The following is a 22710-nucleotide window of genomic DNA, read 5'->3' on the forward strand; positions in this document are numbered from 1 at the left end:
CTCTACAAGAGCTCCTGAAGGAGGCACTACACATAGAAAAGAACAACCAGTACCAGCCACTCCAAAAACACACGAAAAGGTAAAGAGCATCAACACAATGAAGAATCTGCATCAACCAAAGGGCAAAACAGCCACCTAGCACCAAAATGACAGGATCGAATTCACACATAACAATATTAACCCTAAATGTAAACGGACTAAATGCCCCAATCAAAAGACACAGACTGGCAAATTGGATAAAAAGCCAAAACCCATCAGGGTGCTGTATCCAGGAAACCCATCTCGCATGCAAGGATACACAAAGGCTCAAAATAAAGGGATGGAGGAAGATTTACCAAGCAAATGGAGAGAAAAAAAAAGCAGGAGTTGCAATTCTCATCTCTGATAAAATAGACTTTAAAGCAACAAAGATCAAAAGAGACAAAGAAGGACATTACATAATGGTAAAAGGATCAATGCAGCAAGAAGAGCTAACGATCCTAAATATATATGCACCTAATACAGGAGCACCCAGATACATAAGGCAAGTTCTTAAAGACTTACAAAGAGACTTAGACTCCCACACAATAATAGTGGGAGACTTCAACACACCATTGTCAATATTAGACAGATCAACGAGACAGAAAATTAACAAGGATATCCAGGACTTGAACTCAGACCTGGAACAAGCAAACCTAATAGACATTTACAGAACTCTCCAGCCCAAATACACAGAATATACATTCTTCTCAGCACCACATCACACCTACTCTAAAATTGACCACATAATTGGAAGTAAATCACTCCTCAGCAAATGCAAAAGAACGGAAACCATAACAAACAGTCTCTCAGACCACAGTGCAATCAAGTTAGAACTCAGAATTCAGAAACCAACCCAGAACCGCACAGCCTCATGGAAAATGAACAACTTTCTCCTGAATGTTGACTGGATAAACAATGAAATGAAGGCAGAAATAAAGACGTTCTTCGAAACCAACGAGAATGAAGACACCACATACCAGAATCTCTGGGACACATTTAAAGCAGTCTCTAGAGGAAAATATATAGCAATAAGTGCCCACATGAGAAGAAGGGAGAGATCTAAAATTGACACCCTATCGTCAAAATTGAAAGAGCTAGAGGAGCAAGATCAAAAAAACTCAAAACCTAGCAGAAGACAAGAAATAACTAAGATCAAAGCAGAATTGAAGGAGATAGAGACACGAAAAACCCTTCAAAAAATCAATAAATCCAGGAGCTGGTTTTTTGAAAAGATCAACAAAATAGACAGACCACTAGCCAGACTAATAAAAAAGAAAAGAGAGAATAATCAAATAGATGCAATAAAAAATGACAAAGGGGATATCACCACAGATTCCACAGAAATTCAAACCATCATCAGAGATTATTACAAACAACTCTATGCACATAAATTAGAAAACCTGGAGGAAATGGATAAATTCCTGGACAGCTGCCTCCTCCCAAGCCTAAACCAGGAAGAAGCCGAAACCCTGAATAGACCAATAACAAGGTCTGAAGTCGAGGCAGCAATTAAGAGCCTACCACCCAAAAAAAGCCCAGGTCCAGATGGGTTCACAGCCGAATTCTACCAGACATACAAAGAGGAACTGATACCATTCATACTGAAACTATTCCAAATAATCCAAAAAGAGGGAATCCTTCCCAAATCATTTTATGAGACCAACATCATCCTAATACCAAAACCTGGCAGAGACTCAACAAGAAAAGAAAACTACAGGCCAATATCCATGATGAACATAGATGCAAAAATCTTCAATAAAATAATGGCAAGCCGATTACAACAGCACATCAAAAAGCTTATCCACCATGATCAAGTAGGATTCATCCCGGGAATGCAAGGCTGGTTCAATATACGCAAGTCTATAAATGTAATTCACCACATAAACAGAACCAAAGACAAAAACCACATGATTATCTCAATCAATGCAGAGAAGGCCTTCGACAAAATTCAACAGCCCTTTATGCTAAAAACCCTCAATAAACTAGGTATCGATGGAACGTATCTCAAAATAATAAAAGCTATTTACGACAAACCGACAGCCAATATCATACTGAACGGGCAAAAACTGGAAGCATTCCCTTTGAAATCTGGCACTAGACAAGGATGCCCTCTCTCACCACTCCTATTCAATATAGTACTGGAAGTTCTAGCCAGAGCAATCAGGCAAGAAAAAGAAATAAAGGGTATTCAATTAGGAAAGGAGGAAGTCAAATTGTCTCTATTTGCAGACGACATGATTGTATATCTAGAAGACCCCCTCATCTCAGCCCAAAAGCTCCTGAAACTGATAAGCAACTTCAGCAAAGTCTCAGGATACAAAATCAATGTGCAAAAATCACAGGCATTCCTATACACCAATAACAGACTTAAAAAGAGCCAAATCAAGAACGAACTGCCATTCACAATTGCTACAAAGAGAATAAAATACCTAGGAATACAACTAACAAGGAATGTAAAGGACCTCTTCAAGGAGAACTACAAATCACTGCTCAACGAAATAAGAGAGGACACAAACAGATGGAGAAACATTCCATGTTCATGGTTAGGAAGAATTAATATCGTGAAAATGGCCATACTGCCCAAAGTAATATACAGATTCAATGCTATCCCCATCAAGCTACCAATGACCTTCTTCACAGAACTGGAAAAAACCACCTTAAACTTCATATGGAACCAAAAGAGAGCCCGCATAGCCAAGTCAATTCTAAGCAAAAAGAACAAAGCAGGAGGCATCACACTACCAGACATCAAACTCTACTACAAGGCTACAGTAATCAAAACAGCATGGTACTGGTACCAAAACAGAGATATAGACCAATGGAACAGAACAGAGGCGTCGGAGGCAACACAACATATCTACAACCACCCGATCTTTGACAAACCTGATAAAAACAAGCAATGGGGAAAGGATTCCCTGTTCAATAAGTGGTGTTGGGAAAACTGGCTAGCCATATGCAGAAAGCAGAAACTGGACCCCTTCCTGACACCTTACACTAAAATTGACTCCAGATGGATTAAAGACTTAAACATAAGACCTAACACCATAAAATCACTAGAAGGAAACCTAGGCAAAACCATTCAGGACATAGGCGTAGGCAAGGACTTCATGACCAAAACACCAAAAGCATTGGCAACAAAAGCCAAAATAGACAAATGGGACCTAATCAAACTCCACAGCTTCTGCACAGCAAAAGAAACAGTCAATAGAGTGAATCGGCAACCAACAGAATGGGAAAAAATTTTTGCAGCCTACCCATCTGACAAAGGGCTGATATCCAGAATTTACAACGAGCTAAAAAAGATTTACAAGAAAAAAACAAACAAGCCCATTCAAAAGTGGGCGAAGGATATGAACAGATACTTTACAAAAGAAGACATACATGAGGCCAACAAGCATATGAAAAAATGCTCATCATCACTGGCCATTAGAGAAATGCAAATCAAAACTACATTGAGATACCATCTCACACCAGTTAGAATGGCAATCATTAAAAAATCTGGAGACAACAGATGCTGGAGAGGATGTGGAGAAATAGGAACACTTTTACACTGTTGGTGGGAGTGTAAATTAGTTCAACCATTGTGGAAAACAGTGTGGCGATTCCTCAAGGACCTAGAAATAGAAATTCCATTTGACCCAGCAATCCCATTACTGGGCATATATCCAAAGGATTATAAATCATTCTACTATAAGGACACATGCACACGAATGTTCATAGCAGCACAGTTTACAATAGCAAAGACCTGGAACCAACCCAAATGCCCATCGATGATAGACTGGACAGGAAAAATGTGGCACATATACACCATGGAATATTATGCAGCCATTAAAAACGAGGAGTTCGCGTCCTTTGTAGGGACATGGATGAACCTGGAAACCATCATTCTCAGCAAACTGACACAAGAACACAAAATCAAACACCACATGTTCTCACTCATAGGCGGGTGTTGAACAAGGAGAACATATGGACACAGGGAGGGGAGCACTATACATGGGGGTCTGTTGTGGGGGAGTGGGGGGGACAGCGGGGGGGTGGGGAATTGGGGAGGGATAGCATGGGGAGAAATGCCAGATATGGGTGAAGGGGAGGAAGGCAGCAAATCACACTGCCACGTATGCACCTATGCAACAACCTTGCATGTTTTTCACATGTACACCAAAACCTAAAATGCAATAAATAAAAAAAATTAAAAAAATAAAATAAAAAAAAAGAAAAAAAAAAAGAACATGTAAGAATTATTTGTATTATTCTTGCAACTTTGCTACAATTTTTAGATTAGGTCAAAATTAAAAGATTTTTAAAAATAGAAAGTAAGCATTCAGTAGGGGGATCTGATCTAGAATATGCTATCTGGAAAAGGTTCTCAGGGAAAGTGACTTTGAAGCTAATATCCACTGTCATTGTCTTGGGATCGTCCAGTTATCTCCTACTTTAAAGGCAAGAACTTTGTTGAGTCTACTCATACTGTGTTTTCAGTTCCCAGTACTGTGCCTCAATAAAGATTGATTGATTGGTCGGTTGGTTGGTTGGTTGGTTGGTTGGTTGGTGGGATGGATAGATAAGACATAATCTGAACCTTCAGAAAATTTATGAAAATTCCCTAAAATGCACAAAAAGATGACAAATGTCATACATGTTAGGAAAAGAATTATAGTCTCTGACCCAACATTTCTATTTTTTAAAAATAATTCCAATTTTTTACAAAAATTAGCTGGGCGTAGTGATGGGCGCCTGTAATCCCAGCTACTCGGGAAGCTGATGCAGGAGAATCACTTGAACCAAGTGGGCAGAGGTTGCAGTGAGATGAGATTGCACCATTGCACTCCCTCCTGGGGAACAAGAGCAAAACACTGTTTCAAAAAATAATAATAATTCTTCCAATTTTTGAGATTCAGTGGGTATGTGTACAGGTTTGTTACATAGGTATGTCATGTGATGCTGAGGCTTGGGATACAACTGACCTTATCACCTAGTGAGCACAGTACCCAACAGTTTTTTAACCCTTTCCCCTCCTTCCAACCTCTCTCTACTAATCCCCAGTGTCTATTGTGGCCATCTTTATGTCCCTGAGTACCTAATGTTTAGCGACCACTTATAAGTAAGAACTCGTGGTATTTGGTTTTCTGTTCCTGCATTAATTTGCTTAGAGATTAGCTGCATCCATGTTGCTGCAAAGGGCATGATTTCATTCTTTGTATGGCTGCATAGTATTCCATGGTGTATATGTACCACATTTTCTTTATTCAATCCACCACTGATGGAAACTTAAGTTGATTCCATGTCTTCACTGTTGTGAATAGTGCTGTGGTGAACATACAAGTGCATGTATCTTTTGGGTAGAATGATTTATTTTCTTTTGGATATATAACCAGTAATGTGATTGCTGGGTCAAATGGTATTAAGAGTTCTGGTATAAGTTCTTTGAGAAATATATTAACCACTTTCCACAGTGACTGAAATAATTTACATTTCTTCCTCACCAGTATCTGTTGCTGTTGTTGTTGTTGTTGCTGTTTGACTTTTTAGCAACAGCCATTATTGACCAGGCACAGTGGCTCACGCCTGTAGTCCCAGAACTTTGGGAGGCCAAGGCAGGTGGATCACCTAAAGTTGGGCGTTCAAGACCAGCCTAACCAACATGGAGAAACCCCATCTCTACTAAAAATACAAAATTAGCTGGACGTGGTGGCACATGCCTGTAATCCCAGTTATTCAGGAGGCTGAGGCAAGAGAATTACTTGAACCCAGGAGGTGGAGGTTGTGGTGAGCCAATATAGTGCCATTGCACCAGCCTGGGCAACAAGAGCAAAAAAACTCCATCTCAGAAAAAAAAAAAAAAGCCATTCTGATTGGTGTGAGATGGTATCTCATTGTGGTTTTGATTTGCACTTCTCTAATGATTAACAATGTTGAGCATTTCTTCATATGTTTGTTGGCTGCTTGAATGTCTTCCTTTAAAAAGTGTCTGTTCATGTCTTTTGCCCACTTTTTAATGGTGGTGTTTTTTGCTTGTTGAATTGTTTAGGTTCCTTACAGGTTTTGGATATTAGACCTTTATCAGATGCATAGTTTGCAAATATTTTCTCCCATTCTGCAGGTTGTCTTTTACTCTGTTGATAGTTTCTTTTGCTGTGCAAAAGCTCTTTAGTTTAATTAAGTCCCACATGTCAATTTTTGGTTTTGTTGCAATTACTTTTGAGGACTTAGCAATAAATTATTTCCCAATGCCAATGTCCAGAATGGTGTTTTCTATATTTTCTTTTAGAATTCTTATAGTTTGAGGTCTTACATTTAAACTATTTAATCTGGCCAGGCACAGTGGCTCATGTCTGTAATCCCAGCATTTTGGGAGGCCGAGGAGGGTGGATCACCTGAGGTCAGGAGTTTGAGGCCAGCCTGGCCAACACGGTGAAAACCTGTCTCTACTAAAAATACAAAAATTAGCCAGACGTGCTAGCAGGCACCTGTAATCTCAGCTACTCAGGAGGCTGAGGCAGGAGAACTGCTTGAACCCAGGAGGCAGAGGTTGCAGTGAGCCAAGATCACACCACTGCACTCTAGTCTGGACAACAGGGTAAGACTCTGTCTCAAAAAAAAGATAAAGAAATAAAATCTTTAACCCATCTTAATTTTTGTACATGGTGAAAGTTAGGGATCTACTTTTTATTCTTCTGCATATGGCTACCCAGCCATCCCAACACCATTTAGGAAATAGAGAGTCCTTTCCCCATTGCTTGTTATTTTTTTACTTTGTTAAAGATCAGATGGTTGAAGATACATGGCTTCATCTCTGGCTTCTCTATTCTGTTTAATTAGTCTATGTGTCTATTTTTGTACCAGCACCATGTTGTTTTGGTTACTGTAGTTTAATTTTGGGTAATTTGATGCCTCAGGCTTTATTCTTTTTGCTTAGGATTGCCTTGGCTATTTGGTTTTTTTCTTGGTTCCATATGAATTTTAAAACAGTTTATTCTAAATCTGTGAAAAAATGACATCGGTAGTTTGGTAGGAATAGTGTTGAATCTGTAAATTGTTCTGGGCAATATGGACATTTTAATGATATTGATTCTTTTAAGCTATGAGTATGGAATATTTTCCATTTGTTTGTGTCATCTCTGATTTCCTTCAGCAGTGTTTTGTAGTTCTCTTGCCTTGATGCTCTGGCTAGGACTTCCAATTCTATTTTTTAGAGTCTATTCCATTAATATTTCAAAATATTTGGCTAAAGGAATGTTTATTACAACACTTTTTAAAAGAGCACATATTTTAAGTCAATATGATTTCTAATAGTAACAGCTTGACTAATGTTTGGCCTATTTATGAAATGGTACACAGTCATCAAAATTGCCCCCCAGGCAGATGGAACAACATGTGGAAAGGCCTAGAGAAGTATCCTCCAGATTCTGAAGGATTTTTATTTTATTTTATTTTTTTGAGATGGAGTCTGGCTCTGTGGCCCAGGCCCGAGTTCAGTGGCGTGATCCTGGCTCACAGCAACTTCCACCTCCTGGGTTCAAGTGATTCTTCTGCTTCAGGCTCCCGAGTAACTGGCACCACAGGTGTGCACCACCACACCTGTCTAATTTTTGCATTTTTAGTGAAGACGGGTTTCACCATGTTGGCCAGGCTGTCTCGAACTCCTGGCCTCAGGTGATCCACCTGCCTCAGCCTCCCCAACTGCTGGGATTACAGACATGAGCCACTGCACCCAGCCTGAGATGCCAAAGGATTTTAAAAAACATAATTATAACTTTAAACTCACTTCTGAGAGCAACCAGAAGCTACTGAGGATTTTAAGCAAAGAAGTAACACTGGCTACAAAACATATGTGAGATAGGCCAGAAAGGGGACTGAGCCAGAGAGACTACTTACAAGCGTTGCCATTGTCCGTTTGAGAAGCACTGAGCCAAAGGATTGCAATGGAGTAGAGAGAAGTAGATAAATCCCAGAAGTGTTAATATTTAGAACTGCTGAAATTGGTTTACCAATTACATGTGGATGCTGAGGATGCATTAGACATATTGTCTTTGCTCTGTGTCCCCCAAATACTTTATAAATGCTCCATTAACACGTTGATAGTTTCCATCAGTGTTACCCTTGCCTTCCCAGAGTAGAAAGAAAACCTACATTTCCCAGCCTCCTTCACAGCTTGGGGACAGAAATCTGCCTGATTCAACTAGCCAGATGCACCACTATGAGAATTCCATCCAGAAGGAACCTATGGCTAGACAAGGGGCATCCATTTTGCTGGTACAGGGTGCAGCGAAAGCTGTGTGGTTTCTCATCTTAGGGACAACTGAATGGTTGTAAATGGGACAAATCTGCCTGTGGACCTGGGAGTGGATCTGGTAGCAGTCCTGGGAGCTTAGCCAACAGCTCAGATGTCTACCCTTCGAATAATTCTGTGAGTGAGAGGAAAAGAGAGAGAAAAGAAAAAAGAAGGAAAAAAAATTCTTTCAGAAATGGGAATGGACTCTGCTGTCTGCAACTAACAAACTTTGACCAACAAAGAAGTAGAGGGAAGAAACAAAGATTTGTAGCTTGAGCTCCAGAGGAAAGGTGGGGCCGCTAGACATACAATCAATACATACAGTGATTGTGGTAGGCACTGCCGGGAGGAAATGGGGTCTGAAGAAGCAGCTATTACATGCTCACTTACTCTGTAATGATTATAGAAACGAGACACAGATGCATGAAAGCTTATGTGTGATCACAGTAGCATTTAAATCCAGGAGAAGACAGAAATACTGGGTAGGGCTTGAACCAAATACAGATGATGCTAGAGTGAGGTTAGGGCTAGTGAGGGAAGGCGTCTGCAGAAGAGTTCCTTGTTTTTCTGTGTGTAATTATTGTATTTGGGAGGGCATTGCTTGGCTCCTGTTACCTACAACTGTCTAAACTAATGGTCATGCTGAGAACAACATCTACTGTCCTGATTTCAGTGATGGCAGGAACTAGGAATTAGGAACTAGGAAACCCAAAGCTTTAGCAAAGCACATTTGTTCTCTGAGCTAGTTTTCTCATCTGAAAAATGACCATATTGGGATGATAATCACTGCCATTGCGTGCTGAGCACTAGACTCATATCAAAATATCTTCCCCAATCTTCATCCACAGCCCTGGATGTCAGCACTACTGTTACTCCAGTGAAAACTGTGGGGCCCAGAGAGGTTAAAAAACCAGCTCCAGGTCACAGGGCTAGTAAGTGATAGAACCAACACATATCCATGTCTGGTTCTTGCTGAAAAGCCTAGCGCAGTGCCTACCTGTCTGAGAGGTTGTTAGGTGACAAATAAAGCCACATGTGAAGCAGGCGTTCCGTCATTTGTTAAAGCTGAGATGTACGGCCTAAAAACCTGTCTTTAAGTCCTGGCTCTGATGTTTGTTTACTATATGAATTTAAATAAGTTACTTAATCCCTCTGCCTTTTTTTTTAAGACAGAGTCTCACTCTGTCACCAGGCTGCAGTGCAGTGGCACAATCTAGGCTCACTGAAACCTCCACCTCCCAGCTTCAAATGATTCTCCTGCCTCAGCCTCCCAAGTAGCTGGGACTACAGGTGCACACCACTACACCCACCTAATTTTTGTATATTTAGTAGAGACAAGATTTCACCATGTTGGCCAGGCTGGTCTCAATCTCTTGACCTCATGATCTACCTGTTTTGGCCTCCCAAAGTGCTGGGATTACAGGCGTAAGCCACTGCGCCCAGCCCTGCCTTTTTTATTATTCATAAAATGACTGTAATATTGACTACTGCCTTGTCTGCCTGCCAGGGTGAGGATACAAATAATAATTATTATAAAACAAGAATGACCACAAAACCAGCATTTATATGATGCTTAAGTTGCTTCGCACTGTTCTAAGCACTTTTCAGAAATGTGAGCTGATGCATGTGACTATAATTTTAAAAACAGAAAGGAGTTTCATTGTTAACTTCAAGTTTTTATAGTCAAACGAAATGTCACAGTCCTGCTGGCTGCTCTGATTTCTAGGGGCTGGATTCATAGGGGACAAATCTTTAAGTGAAAACTCAGGTCTGCCCAGTAATGGCCTCTTTAACTCCCATCTCTCCAAATAGCAGTGACAACTTCAGAGAGAGAATATGACGGACCCTTTAGGCAGAAACGTAGGATGTTTATTCCTTTGCTCAAGAGGAATCACAGAGGTCCAGTCCATCCTCAACAATGGGACTTACAGATCTGAAACTTTGCTCATAATGACCTCAATGTGAAACACAGGGGAATCCACCAGCAATCCTTTCTATCCTTTCCCAGAACAGATATGACAGCTCAGGCTTTGAGATGCATTGGGTCAGTGTCCTGAATTTCAGAAGCACTGCAAATAATTCTACTCCTTTCCCAGCCACTTCAGCTCCTTCTTCTCTTTTCATATCCCAGACCTGACTGTGTGTGTGTGTGTGTGTGTGTGTGCATGTGTGTGTGTGTGTGTTAGAGTCTTGCTCTGGAGTGTGGTGGTGCAATCTCGGCTCACTGCAACCTCCACCTCCTGGGTTCAAGTGATTCTTCTGCCACAGCCTACAGGCATACGCCACTATGCCCAGCTAGTTTTTGTATTTTTAGTAGAGACGGGCTTCACCATGTTGTCCAGGCTGGTCTTGAACTCCTGATCTCAGGTGATCTGCCCACCTTGACTTCCCAAAGTGCTAGGATTACAGGTGTGAGCTACTGCGACCAGCCCAAACTGACTTTTCTATCCTGCCTCATAGTACTTAGAATCACAGACAAGTGTCTTTTCCCCTCCTTGGACCATAAAACCTGGCCCTAGGGTGCCTCATTATCTTACTGGAAAAAACCAGTTTGGAAGATAGGTGAACAGGACCTTTCCTCCCTATGTCACATCCAGCTTGCACATCCTCAGCTTATCTACTGTTGAATTCCTTCCTTCAACAGCCTCTCCTCACCCTCAGTCATTTTTGTTCCATCTTTATGATATTTGTCCTTTTTCTGTACCAGTCATACTATTATTTACTCAGGAGTTGACTTTCAATCTAGTCACTTTTTATTTGTTTATTGTTTTTTGTTTTGAGACGGAGTGTTACTCTGTCACCCAGGTTGGAGTGCAATAGCACTCTCCACCTCCCAGGTTCAAGCGGTTCTCCTGCCTCAGTCTCCTGAGTAACTGGGATTACAGGCGCCCATCACCACGCCTGGCTAATTTTTTGTATTTTTAGTAGATTCGGGGTTTCACCACGTTGGCCAAACTAGTCTCAAACTCCTGAGCTCAAGTGATCTGTCCCCTTCACCAATCTAGTCACTTTTGACTTAAATTCATATTACAAGGAAACTTTGTATGACAATTATAAATTGCAAACCTGAATTGGGAAGATTTTTGCCTGCTCCTGTAACTCTCTGCAGTAACTGAGGGTAACTCAGAATGATTATCAGAAAGAGCAATATCATTAGATTCTAACACACTGCTGCTGCTTGCTGAAGACACTGCCTGAGGGCCTGCTTTCTCTACTTAAAATTAGAAAGACTGAAAGAAAGTGGAATAGAGAATTGTTGCCTCACTCTGATTGGGTGTTGTTTCATGCCATGCCTTCTGATGTTCTAAAATTATCCTGAGTAGAACCAGCGTGCGAATGCTATACCTTGAAAACAATGATGTAAAGGGATTAAAGTCCTTCTCTTCTTCAAAGAGATTGACCACAATTTCTTGTGGGGGGTGGGGGAGCATAGAGACCAGCTCCTGTCCTTGTCTGTCTCCCGCTGCTAATTCCCACCTCCATCCTTCGATCAGAATGCGAGAGATCTTCCAGAAAACTGCTCATCGATTGTTGCCAGCCTTGGGGTCTCTGAGATCCTTTAAGGGGGAAGTTGTAAGCAACCATGGGCCAACAGTATTTATCCTCCATAATCCATCATCAGAGTAAATGACCCAAGGAAAATATGATACACATACACACACACACACACACACACACACACACACACACACAAACACACACTCTTTCTTCCCCCCGTTTTTTTGTTTTTCTTTTTTTTTGAGACAGAGTCTTGTTCTGTCACCCGGGCTGGAGTGCAGTGGTGTGATCTCAGCTCACTGCAACCTCCGCCTCCCTGGTTCAAGTGATTCTCCTGCCTCAGCCTCCCGAGTAGCTGGGATTACAGGTGTGCACCACTACGCCTGGCTAATACTGTATTTTTAGTAGAGATGGGGTTTCACCATGTTGGTCAGGCTGGTCTCGAACTCCTGACCTCAGGTGATCTACTCACCTCGGCCTCCCAAAGTGCTGGGATTACAGTCGTAAGTCATTGCACCTGGCCCCTTCTTCCTCTTACATTCAGTCTTCGGGGAGATTCCCGGTGTTTTTCTGATTGCTGCTAAAAAAGAGCCAGGGACTCTCCTTTCTGGAAAATGCTTGCTCTCTAGAAGAGGCGTGGCCCGCTCTAGTCTGGGCCCCTGGACACATTCTCTTACCACCCTTCAGCACACTTTTCCTCTCCACCAGATAGTAAGACACCAAGTGCTCAGCTGTGGCTATGACCTAGGGAAAGGTCCATGGCATCTACCCAGGCTTCCTTCACCAGGGCCCATCATCTGAGATTCATGGGGCCTGCCATGGCATCTACCCAGGCTTCCTTCACCAGGGTCCATCATCTGAGATTCATGGGGCCTGGACAGAAGGCAGCGCTGACACGCCCAGGCCAGGGCACTGGGGCACCATGGGACTAGGCAAAAACCTCAGGTCTAATAAAGACCTGTGCTGCCTGCCTTGTCCTCTGTGTACCCATTTTCCTGTGGCAGCACAGCTCAGGATTTCCAGATCATGCTCTTCTGAATACTGTCATCAAATCTGGGAAGTGCTGACATATGTAGAGGGAAAAAATGTCTGGAAGGAAGTACACAAAATGTTATCACTCTGGATTTCTATGGGGTAGTGGGTAACTTAAGTTTTTACATTTGAAATGAAGTATTTTATAAATATTTGTTTTCCCTAAGTGGTTTAAAATTTTCTTTTCACTTATCTGTATTTTCTAATTTCTCTATAACCAATTTACATTCCTTTGTAGTTGAAAAAGTTAAATATACATAGCTACTCCAGTCACAAAATGATATGCAGCCTTCCAGCTAGAGCAGGAAGTTTGAAAAAGAAAAACTAGTCAGAAATATCCAACTTGGCAATTTTAATTCCACATTGTTTTCTATCACATATCCATATCTTATAGTTTCTGTAGATCTGTATCTTATAGTTTCTTTTCAAAAAGGCTACACTATAGTTACTTTAATCCAGTGCTTTTGACCTTGGAACCTGTTTTATCAAATAACACCTAAAAATAGCCTATAGAATTGATTGTTCCAACAACGTGTTTTGGAACATGGATCTGCTCCATTTTTCCTTCCCCATTTTTCAGCCAATAGAACTAAGAACCAGAGAGACGAGGGGACTCATTCAGAGAGTCATGCAACCATGAAGAAACCAAGTTTGGAGTTGAGCTAAGGTCCTCTCATGCAAGACCAGTGTCAAATCATGCTGGTCATGTACACGCCACACCCAGGACACAAGCACATTGTAGCCTCTGTGAACAGTGTCCCCTAGAGTTGTGCAGGCCGCACAAGCATGGCTATACCACATTTACTTCACCCCACTACCAAGGTTGAACAGATGAATAAAGTATTCTCTGTTATTACTTGAAGAAGTAAAATAATATCATAGCTAATTGTTGCAATTATCAAAGTAGCTTTTAAGAAGGTCCTTGGCCAGGCTTGGTGGCTTACACCTGTAATCTCAATATTTTAAGAGGTCAAGATGGGAGAGTCACTTGAGTCCAGGAGTTCAAGACTAGCCTAGACAATATAGTAAATATATATTTACTATATATATATCTCTATAAAAAATATTTTTAAATTAGCCAGGCTTGGTGGGATATGCCTATAGTCCTAGATACTCAGGAGGCTGAGGCAGGAGGATCACATGAGCCCAGGAGGTTGAGGCTGCAGTGAGCCTTGGCAGTAGACCCTGTCTCCAAAAGAGGAAGAAGGTCCTGAGAGGGCAGATATAGTGGCTTTACTCTGTTACAAACTTGGGTTCTCAGTGTAGGATGCTGGCTGTCTGACTGAGATATAGTTTGGAGAATCAGAATACAGTATTTCTTTCTTTCTCCTTTTCTTCCTTCCTTCCTCTTTAAAAAAAAGACACTGAATGCCTAAGAAGTGTGCAAAACACTGTGCTCTAAGACAGGCCTCATGGGAGCTATTGTCAAAGCCATTGCTATTGGCACAGGGTTCTCTAACCTGCTGAGGAATTCTGTTTTCAGGACAAATTTCACTGCATTTAATTTTCATTTTCTTACCCACTGCACCAATGAGCCCAAACCCCAATGGTAATTAAAATGACAAATACATTTCCTTCTCTTCTTCCATCTCACCATTCCCCATCCCAAACAGACTCAGTACCCCTGGAAAGCATCCACTTTTTGTCCCACTCTGTCAGCCCAGGCATGGAAATCTTTCTTTACTTCTCTGAACTAAGAAGCCAGCCTTGCTTCCTCTTCTGTGCCACATTCAAGCCATAACTGAGTCCTGCCAAGTCCCCCCGACACTTCCCTCGAATCCCTCCACTGCTCCTGACATCTGTCTCCTCTACTTCAGGGCAGCCACTGCATCACTGCCACAGCCTCCCTGACTGTGTCCCCACTCCCTGCCAAAAATACCTTGGCCTCTCCTGCCTCCCAGCCCCTGTTCTGTCCACCAATGATTCGTGCCCCTCCTCCCTCCTGCCCACAGCTCCTGCCCATCCTTTACCCTTCTGTTTAAGTAAGGATTTTCCTCTATCTCCTTCCTCTTTATTTTCAAAAATGCTTCCCGGAGTTAGGTTATGCAAAAGTCATTGCAGTTTTTGCCATTAAAAGTGGTTGTGAGGCCGGGTGCAATGGCTCACACCTGTAATCCCAGCACTTTGGGAGGCGAGGCAAGCAGATCACCTGAGGTCAGGAGTTCGAGACTAGCCTGGCCCACATGGTAAAACCCCACCTCTACTGAAAATACAAAAAAAATTAGCTGGGCATGGTGGCAGGTGCCTGTAATCCCAGCTACTTGGGAGGCTGAGGCAGGAGAATTGCTTGAACCCAGAAGGTGGAGGCTGCAGTGAGCTGAGATCACACCAGCCTAGGCAATAATAACCAAACTCCAACTCCAGAAAAAAAGGGAGTGTTGTGAAAGCCACCGTTACTTCTGCACCAACCTATTTTTTTATTTTTTATTTTATTGCACTTTTGGTTCTGGAGTACATGTGCAAAACATGCAGGATTGTCACATAGGTACATACATGGCAATATGTTTGCTGCCTCCATCCCCCTATCACCTATATCTGGCATTTCTCCCCATGTTATCCCTCCCCAACCTCTCTTCCCTCACTGTCCCTCCCCTATTCCCCACCAACAGACCCCAATGTGTCATGCTCCCCTCCCCATGTCCATGTGTTCTCATTGTTCAACACCCGCCTATGAGTGAGAACATGCGGTCTTTTTCTGTTCTTGTGTCAGTTTGCTGAGAATGATGGTTTCCAGATTCATCCATGTCCCTACAAAGGACACAAATTATCGTTTTTTATGGCTGCATAGTATTCCATGGTGTATATGTGCCACATTTTCCTTGTCCAGTCTATCATCAATGGGCATTTGGGTTGGTTCCAGTCTTTGCTATTGTAAACAGTGCCACAATGAACATACGTGTGCATGTGTCTTTATAACAGAACGATTTATAATCCTTTGGGTATATACCCAGTAATGGGATTGCTAGGTCAAATGGTATTTCTATTTCTAGGTCCTCGAGGAAGCGCCACACTGTCTTCCACAATGGTTGAACTAATTCGCACTCCCACCAACAGTGTAAAAGTGTTCCTATTTCTCCACATCCTCTCCAGCATCTGTTGTCTCCAGATTTTTTAATGATCACCATTTTAACTGGCATGAGATGGTATCTCAATGTGGTTCTGATCTGCATTTCTCTAATGACCAGTGATGATGAACATTTTTCATATGTTTGTTGGCCTCATAAATGTCTTCTTTTGGAAAGTGTCCGTTCATGTCTTTTGCCCACTTTTGAATGAGTTTGTTTTTTTCTTATAAATCTGTTTTAGTTCTTTATAGATTCTGGATATTAGCCCTTTGTCAGATGGGCAGATTGCAAAAATTTTTTCCCATTCTGTTGGTTGCCAGTTCACTCTAATGATTGTTTCTTTTACTGTACAGAAGCTCTGGAGTTTAATTAGATCCCATTTGCCTATTTTGGCTTTTGTTGCCAATGCTTTTGGTGTTTTAGTCATGAAGTCCTTTCCTATGCCTATGTCCTGAATGGTTTTGCCTAGGTTTTCTTCTAGGATTTTTATGGTGCTAGACCTTATGTTTAAATCTTTAATCCATCTGGAATTAATTTTAGTGTAAGATGTCAGAAAGGGGTCCAGTTTCTGCTTTCTGCACACGACTAGCTAGTTTTCTAAACACCATTTATTAAACAGGGAATCCTTTCCCATTGCTTGTTTTTGACAGCTTTGTCAAAGATCAGATGGTTGTAGATGTGTGGCATTGCCTCTGAGGCTTCTGTTCTGTTCCATTGGTCTACATCTCTCTTTTGGTACCAGTACCATGCTGTTTTGATTACTATAGCCTTGTAGTATAGTTTGAAGTCAGGTAGCATGATGCCTCCAGCTTTGTTCTTTTTGCTTAGAATTGTCTTGGCTATGTGAGCTCTCTTTTGGTTCCATATTAAGTTTAAGGTGGTTTTTTCCAGTTCTGTAAAGAGGGTCATTGGTAGTTTGATGGGGACAGCATTGAATCTATAAATTACTTTGGGCAGTATGGCCAATTTTACGATAATGATTCTTCCTAACCATGAGCATGGAAGGTTTTTCCATCTGTTTGTGTCCTCTCTTATTTCCTTGAGCAGTGGTTTGTAGTTCTCCTTGAAGAGGTTTTTTTAACATCCTTTGTTAGTTGTATTCCTAGGTATTTTATTCTCTTTGTAGCAATTGTGAATGGAAATTTGTTCTTGATTTGGCTCTCTTTAAGTCTGTTATTGGTGTATAGGAATGCTTGTGGTTTCTGCACATTGATTTTGTATCCTGAGACTTTGCTGAGGTTGCTTATTAGTTTAAGATTTTAGGCTGAGACGATGGGGTCTTCTAAATATACAATCATGTCATCTGCAAATAGAGACAATTTGACTTCCTCCTTTGCTAATTGAATACCCTTTATTTCTTTTTCTTGCCTGATTGCTCTGGCTAGAACTCCCAATGCTATATTGAATAGGAGTGGTGAGAAAGGGCATCCTTGTCCAGTGCCAGATTTCAAAGGGAATGCTTCCAGTTTTTGCCCATTCAGTATGATATTGGCTGTGGGTTTGTCGAAAATAGCTTTTATTATTTTGAGATACATTCTGTCGATATCTAGTTTATTGAGAGTTTTTAGCATAAAGCGTTGTTGAATTTTGACAAAGGCCTTCTCTGCATCTATTGAGATAATCACGTGGTTTTTGTCTTTGGTTCCGTTTATGTGGTGGACTACATTTATAGACTTCTGTATGTTGAACCAGCCTTGCATCCCCGGGATGAAGCCTACTTGATCATGATGGATAAACTTTTTGATGTGCTGTTGCAATCAGTTTGCCAGTATTTTATTCAAGATTTTTGCATCTATATTCATCATGAATATTGGCCTGAAGTTTTCTTTTTTTGTTGGGTCTCTGCCAGGTTTTGGTATCAGGATGATGTTGGTCTCATAAAATGATTTGGGAAGGATTCCCTCTTTTTGGATTGTTTGGATAGTTTCAGCAGGAATGGTACCAGCTCCTCTTTGTATGTCTGGTAGAATTTGGCTGTGAACTCATCCGTACCTGGGCTTTTCTTTGGTTGGTAGGCTATTAATTGCTGCCTCAACTTCAGCCCTTGTTATTGGTCTATTCAGGGTTTTGACTTCTTCCTGGTTTAGGCTTGGGAGGGTGCAAGTGTCCAAGAATTTATCCATTTCTTCCAGGTTTACTGGTTTGTGTGCATAGTGTTGTCTGTAGTAATCTTTGATGGTAGTTTGTATTTCTGGGGAATTGGTGGTGACATCCCCTTTATCGTTTTTTATTGCATCGATTTGATTCTTCTCTCTTTTCTTTTTTATTAATCTGGCTAGCGGTCTGTCTATTTTGTTGATCTTTTCAAAAATCCAGCTCCTGGATTTACTGATTTTTTTTGCAGGGATTTTTGTGTCTCTATCTCCTTCAGTTCTACTCTGATCTTAGTTATTTCTTGTCCTCTGCTAGCTTTTGAGTTTTTTTAAATCTTGCTCCTCTAGCTCTTTCAGTTTTGATGATAGGGTGTCAATTTCAGATCTTTCCTCGCTTCTCATGTGGGCATTTATTGCTATAAATTTTCCTCTAGACACTGCTTTAAATGTGCCTAGAGATTCTGGTACATTGTGTCTTCGTTTTCTTTGGTTTCGAAGAACATCTTTATTTCTGCCTTCATTTCATTGTTTATCCAGTCAACATTCAAGAGCTGGTTGTTCAGTTTCCATGAAGTTGTGCAGTTCTGAGTTAGTTTCTTAATCTTGAGTTCTAATTTGGTTGCACTGTGGTCTGAGAGACTGTTTGTTATGATTTCCATTCTTTTGCATTTGCTGAGGAGTGATTTACTTCCAATTATGTGGTCAATTTTAGAGTAGGTGTGATGTGGTGCTGAGAAGAATGTATATTCTGTGGATTTGGGGTGGAGAGTTCTGTAGATGTCTATTAGGTTTGCTTGGTCCAGATCTGAGTTCAAGTCCTGGATTTCCTTGTTAATTTTCAGTCTCATTGATCTGTCTAATATTGACAGTGGAATGTTAATGTCTCCCACTATTATTGTGTAGGAGTCTAAGTCTCTTTGTAGGTCGTTAAGAACTTGCTTTATGCATCTGGGTGCTCCTGTATTGGGTGTGTATATATTTAGGATCATTAGCTCTTCTTGTTACATTGATCCTTTTACCATTTGTAATGCCCTTCTTTGTCTCTTTTGATCTTTGTTGGTTTAAAGTCTATTTATCAGAGACTAGGATTGCAACTCCTTTTTTTTTTTTTTTTCTCTCCATATGCTTGGTAGATATTCCTCTATCCCTTTATTTTGAGCCTATTTGTGTCATTGCATGTAAGATGGGTTTCCTGGATATAGCACACCAATGGTTTTTGATTTTTTATCCAATTTGCCAGTCTGTGTCTTTTGATTGGGGTAGTTAGCCCATTTATATTTAAGGTTAATATTGTTATATGTGAATTTGATCCTACCATTTTTATGCTAGCTGGTTGTTTTGCCCATTAGTTGACGCAGTTTCTTCATTTTGTCAATGCTTTTTACCATTTGGTATGTTTTTGGAGTGGGTGGTACTGGTTTTTTCCTTTCTATGTTTAGTGCTTCCTTCAGGAGTTCATAAAGCAGGCCTGGTGGTGATGAAATCTCTCACTAATTGCTTGTTCATAAAGGATTTTATTTCTCCTTTGCTCATGAAGCTTAGTTTGACTGGATATGAAATTCTCGGTTGAAAGTTTTTTTCTTTGAGGGTTTTGAATATTGGCCCCCACTCTCTTCTGGCTTGTAGGGTTTCTGCCAAGAGATCTGCTGTGAGTCTGATGGGCTTCCTTTTTTGGGTAACCCGACCTTTTTCTCTGGCTGCCCTTAGCATTTTTTCCTTGATTTCAACCCTGGTGAATCTGAGGATTATGTGTCTTGGGGTTGCTCTTCCTGAGGAATATCTTTGTGGTGTTCTCTGTATTTCCTGGGCTTGAATATTGGCCTGCCTTGCTAGGTTGGGGAAGTTTTCCTGGATAATATTCTGAAGAGTGTTTTCCAGCTTGGATTCATTCTCTCCATCACATTCAGGTACACCTATCAAACATAGATTAGATCTTTTCACATAATCCCATATTTCTTGGAGGCTTTGTTCATTTCTTTTTACTCTAATCTTGCCTTCTTGTTTTATTTCATTGATTTGATCTTCAGTCTCTGATATCCTTTCTGCTGCTTGGTCAGTTCGGCTATTGAAATTTGTGTATGCTTCACATTCTTGTGTTGTGTTTTTCAGCTCCATTAAGTCATTTATATTCTTCTCTAAGCTGTTTATTTTCATTAGCATTTTGTCAAAGCTTTTTTCAAGGTTCCTAGTTTCTTTGCATTGGGTTAGAACATGTTCTTTTAGCTCAGAGAAGTTTGGTATTACCCACCTTCTGAAGTCTGTTTCTGTCAATTCATCAGACTCGTTCTCCATCCAGCTTTGTTCCTTTGCTGGTGATGAGTTGTGATCCCTTGGAAGAGGAGAGGCATTCTGGTTTTGGGTGTTTTCATCCTTTTTGCGCTAGTTTCTTCCCATCTTTGTGGATTTATCTACCTGTGGTCTTTGTAGTTGGTGACTTTCGGATGGGGTCTCTGAGTGGACGTCCTTTTTGTTGATGTTGAAGTTATTTCTTTCTGTTTTTTAGTTTTCCTTCTAACAGTCAGGCCCCTCTGCTGTAGGACAGCTGGAGGTCCACTCCAGACCCTGCTTGCCTGGGGATCACCTGCGGCAGCTACAGAACAGTAAGGGTTGCTGCCAGTTTCTTCTTCATTATCTTTGTCCCAGAAGAATACCCGCCAGATGTGAGCCTGAGCTCTTCTTTATGAGGTGACTCTTTGGATATAGGGGGGTCAGGGAGCTGCTTGAGGAGACAGTCTGTTGCTTATAAGAGCTCAAGTGCTGAGCTGTGAGCTCCATTGTTCTGTTCAGAGCTGCTGGGCAGGTATGTTTAAATCTGCTGCAGCAGAACTCATAATCACCTCTGCCCAGCTGCTGTGTGAACTTGTTTATAGAGGTATAGTTAGAACTGCCTCGGTAATGCCTCAGTAATGGTGGACTGCCTCGCTAATGGTGGACTGCCTTGGTAATGGCAGACTGCCTGGGTAGTGGTGGACTGCCTCAATAATGGCAGATACCCTTCCCCCAACAGAACTGGACTGTCCCGGGTCCAGCTATGCTTGCTGCGAAACTCTCAATCCAGAGCATTTCAGATTGCTGGTCTTTGTGGGGGTGGGACCCACTAAGCCAGATCACCTGGCTCCCTGTTTCAGCCCCCTTTTTTTCAGTTGAATGGGTGGCTCTGTCTCCCAGGTGTTCCAGGCACCAGTTGAAATGGCTGCCTGATTTGCATGAGTTTTTGTGTGGAGACCTGCTGCGCCAGCTGAAACAGCCATGCTGGAAACTTGTGGCACTTTTCAGCCCAGGAATCTCCTGGTCTGTGGGCAGTAATAACTCCTTTGGAAATGTAGTATTCACTCACCCTCTGCATTGTTCTCGGTGGGAACTGCACTGGGAACAGAGCTGTTCCTATTTAGCCATCTTGGATCCCTAATACATTTTTCTTTGTGACTGTGTTTAATCCTGTGAACTACCTAAAGGCCTAGACAGCATCTCCCTTGATTGACCTCTATAACCCCAGTGCATGACACCACTTCCTGCTTCTGCTTCATTCCTAGTGCTATGCTTTGAGCAAGCTATTTAACTTCTCTTACTGTTCGAAATGTCAAAAGGGGCTGCTGAGCCCTACCTCACAAGTTATTTAGAGAATTAAGTCAGGCAGTTTGTAAAGTGCCTAAAAACACTTGGTGCATAGTAGGTATGAATGCTAGTTCCCTTCCCTCTCTTCTTGGTGGAGGCTATATTACTATTAGATGGGATGCTTAATAGTAAGCAACAGATACTGAATTTGAGCAAAAACAGAAAAGAGAAGTGAGTAGCTGGTGTTTGCAAACTGCAGAAGTACAACAGAGAGTGAGACCGGGAACTCAAAGGCCCTCAATGATCCACTTCTCTCTCTCTCCCTCTCATTTTCTCCCTCTTGCACTGAGAGAGAGGAGGAAGTGCGGGGGGGGAGAGGGAGAGAGGGAGAGAGAGAGAGAGAGAGAGAGAGAGAGAGAGAGAGAGAGAGAATCTTTTCTTTGCTTCTCTCTGGCTATCACTTTCACTTTTGTTCTCTCAACTGGCTACCTTTTCTTTTTCTTTTCTTTTTTTTTTTTTTTTTTTTTTTTTTTTTTTTTTGATACAGAGTCTCTATCCCCCAGGCTGGAGTGCAGTGGCACAATCTCGCCTCACTGCAACCTCTGCCTCTTGGGTTCAAGCCATTCTCCTGCCTCAGCCTCTTGAGTAGCTGGAATTACAGCTGCATGCCACCATGCCTGTCTAATTTTTGTATTTTTAGTAGATGTGGGGTTTCACCATCTTGATCAGGCTTGTCTTGAATTCATGACCTCAGGTGATCCACCTGTTGGCCTCCCAAAGTGCTGGGATTTCAGGCATGAGCCACCACAGCTGGCCTCAACTGCCGATCTTTCTAAGACAGGAGATTGGTCTCTACAGCACTTGACCTTCCCTTATAGCTTCACTTTCCAAGAAAAAAAAAAAGCTCTCCTTTCCCAAGCTCCATTTACAGGAATCCCAGGAAAGAACTCCGATTGCTCTGACTATGGTCATTGGCCATTCTCCTGACTATCACTAGGGTCAGAGGAATTCAGACAGACAGCCATTATTTAGAGGGGGATGGGCTGAGGAATAATACTCCTAAAAGAAGGCAGATGCATTTCTACCAAGGAGCAGATGAGTTCCAGGCAGACACAACAATGAACATCCACCACGAGAAACCCGATTTAACACAACAGTGGATGCCATGGCACTG

Source organism: Aotus nancymaae, unplaced genomic scaffold, assembly GCF_030222135.1.
Source record: "Aotus nancymaae isolate 86718 unplaced genomic scaffold, 86718_ANA_hifiasm-v0.15.2.pri h1tg000036l, whole genome shotgun sequence".
Lineage (NCBI taxonomy): Eukaryota > Metazoa > Chordata > Mammalia > Primates > Aotidae > Aotus > Aotus nancymaae.